This window comes from Octodon degus, unplaced genomic scaffold (assembly GCF_000260255.1).
Source record: "Octodon degus isolate 3935 unplaced genomic scaffold, OctDeg1.0 scaffold00167, whole genome shotgun sequence".
In the NCBI taxonomy this organism is placed as follows: Eukaryota; Metazoa; Chordata; class Mammalia; order Rodentia; family Octodontidae; genus Octodon; species Octodon degus.
Window position 1 is genome coordinate 58,163 of NW_004524743.1, and position 3,311 is coordinate 61,473.

The following is a 3,311-nucleotide window of genomic DNA, read 5'->3' on the forward strand; positions in this document are numbered from 1 at the left end:
ATCTGATTTTTTCCATCATAATATAACAGGTTTAAAAGTTTGACAGTATTAAAATGGTGTGAACCTGTCAATACACTCTTGTTTAAGGTATAAACAGATATTACATGTTCAGTAAACTATTTTGTAGCATCTGGTAAAAGGCAACTTTTCAGCACTGTTTGTAATAGAAAAATTAGAAGCAACCCAAATGCTTACTGTGGTGCATAATTGTTTAAAAAACAGCAGGTCTGCATTACTGAGAGGGAAAGATTGCTCATTCTATGCAGCTTGGTGAAGAAAGTTTGAAATAGTATAATATTTTGTTATTGAACCCAGGGGGGTATTGAACCCAGGGCCTCGACTGCCCATTTCCAGCTCATTGAAAAAAATTTTTTGTTTGTTTTGAGACAGGGTTTCACTAAGTCACTAAGTTGCTCAGGCTGGACTGGAATTTGCCATCCTCCTGCCTCAGCCTCTCAGAGTGCTGGGATTATAGGAGTGTGCCACCATGCCCAACCAGTTGTTTTATCTCAGTAAATGCTATTACATATGCAAGAAAATAAGTATTTGAAAGAGGAGATATATTTAAGTGCAGCTTTGTACAGCTGCAATTATCTGACAATTTTATTTTCTGCAGTATCTGTTGTCTTAGTCTATTCCTACTGCTATAGCAAAATTCCTTAATAATTTATAAATAATCAAAACTTATTTCTCACAGTTTCAGAGGCTGAGAAGTCTCAGGTCACAGCATCAACAGATTCGGCACCTCGTGAAGACATACACCTTCTTACTGAGTCCTCAGGAGGTTGAAGATAGGGCTTAACTAGTTCCCTCCCCCTTAAATAAAAAATATCCTCACTGGGGCATTAATCACTTCCTAAAGATAACACCCCTTAGTATCATCACATTGACAATTAAGTTTCAACAGATGGATTGTGCAGGATGCATTCAGACCATAGCAATTGTAAAATTTTATAATATTAGAAAATTTGGAAACAGGAAAGGACATCAACTAAGAAAAAAAAGGTAGTTTTCCTCCTAGCAACTGTACAATAATTTTTTTCAATGTATTTGGTATAGGGTCTCACTATGCAGCTCAGACTCATAGTGATCTTCCTGTTTTTAGCCTTCCCAGCGCTGCAACTACAGGCGTGTGCCATCACGCTGGGACTCGGTGGCCAGCTCAGCATGCCTGGGGGTGGGGCCAGTGCGGCCTGTGGTGCAGGGAATCGAACACTGGTCTCCACACTTGCCTAAGCAAGAGCTTAGTCCACTGAGCTATCTCATTGGCCCTTACAATAAATGTCTTTGAGTAAAATCTGGCTTCTGAAAAAGTTCTGGCTTACTCTGTGGCTCAGGGAATAGATTTGACAGCCTTTAACTTGAGTAGCCCAGCGTAATGGAGTGGAGCTTAGCAAGAAGCTCTGTGCAATTAGGCTGCGGGATAATTACCTGATGGAAGCTAGTCCTCTGCGTTGTGATTTTTTTTCTTTTTGTCCTTCAAACTTTTATTGAAGTGCAACGATCCAGGATGAATTTTAGATCTTGTTAAAAGCAGCCACGTCCACAGACTGCTCACAGTTCTCAAAAGCAGTGATCTGCTCCTCCAGCACATCTGTTCCAATTCTATTATCTTCAACTACACACTTTATTTGCAGTTTTTAAAGCCCACATCCCACTGGAACTAATTTAGAGGAGCCCCAGATCAAGCCGTCTGCTTGCATGCTTCAGCCGTGCTCCTCTAATTTTACCGTATCTGGCTCATCACCCAAGTTTTCACATCTAGCAAGGTGGAAGACTTGGCAACAACTGTGGGCTTGCTAGCTTTCTTGAGCTCATACTGTGCAAGTCATTCTTCCCTTAGCTTCTTTGCTTTCCTCTGTACCATCAGATCCAAAGAGATCAATGTCATTATCATCTTTATTGTCTGCAGCTCCTCTTCCGGTGATGTCTTCCACATTGGCAGGGCCATACTTGCCTAAAGCTTTCTTCACTCCTGGCAGGCTTGAAAAATGTAAAATCAGTCACTTTTAATTTGGAATAATGTCCTGTTCCGGAAAGTATATGTGGGCTAGGGTGTAACTCAGCAGCACAAGTGCCTGCCTGGCAAGCACAAGGTCCTGAGTTTGATTCCTGGTACCAAAAATTTAAGAAAGAAAGGAAAAAAAAACTACACGAGAACATGTTTATATTGCTTTTTATCATTAGATCCTCCTGTATTATTTACCCTTTAACACACTCCCAGTAAATACTCCTCACCCAGCGAACATCAGTATGATGTGAGACTTTATATTCAGAACTCACTATGATTTAGTTTTTCAGGATGGACATTTGAGATCTTGTTAAATCCTCTCAGTTTCCTCCTTAATGAAGAGGAGTCCACTTCCCCAAATTTCCACCCTTGTTAGCAGGTTCAGAAGAATGGCCCTAGACTGAATGGATGAGCTGCCTTCTTGCCCCAACCCCACCCCCTCAGGTCAGGCTCGCAGCACACTGGCAGGGCAATGTGGGGAAAGTTGAATTTCTGTTGTCTGTGTTCTACCTGTTCTGTGAAAAAATGGAGGACTTAAAAAAATAAGAAAATAATGGAGGACTTCAATCTCCTGACCCTGGAAGGTCACAAGAAATCAGTCTACAATATACTCCAACAAAGCCAGTGTAGCCTGGGTCCAATTTTGTCCTGTGAAAATCCTGACATTTAGAAAGCGGTTTTATCCTCTGAGATGCAAGGATACATTTACCTGTTCTTTTCCTTTTTGTAAGAGTTGATGTTATTGTACCAATGTAGGGCACAACACAGGTCAGTAGGTGGTGGGCAGGAGACTTCTGCAAATACTGCCCCATCTGCTTGTGACGGCACAAACCTCTCGATGTAGCTCTTGCCCACTAGGGAATCACTGAGCACCTGCAGGCTGGCAGGGCTTTTCATGTCTCTGAAACCCATGGCCTTACGTGTCTGTGGGAACTGGGCAGTGGTAAAGCACAGAGTGCAGAGTTCTGGCACCCAGTGCTAAGAAAGAAAAAAAGTGCATTGTCAGCTTGGATTTGACCTTGAGTCCTAACGTCCTACGTGCTCCATGATGTGGAGAATAAACACAGTTCTGGTAAGATTTCTCTCTTTGAAACCATTCATGGACACCACTGCCTAAAGAATGAATCTAACTCATTTATTACAGCATTCAGGGCACTATGCTAGTTCTTAACTAAATCCTAACTTGGTCAAAAAAAGCTTATAAAACATCATATTTTAAAATTCAAGCTTCAGCTCTTCAACTAGATCTAGGATTTTCCTTTCTGCATCATTCCCATTTCAACAAGTCCTAAATTATTTG

The 3,311-nt window shown here is 41.3% G+C and overlaps 1 pseudogene; it reads right to left on the reverse strand.

The window, feature by feature from the left end:
- Window positions 1-1,517: 1,517 nt before the first annotated feature.
- On the reverse strand, window positions 1,518-2,923 carry LOC101574326 (annotated as a pseudogene).
- Window positions 2,924-3,311: the final 388 nt, after the last annotated feature.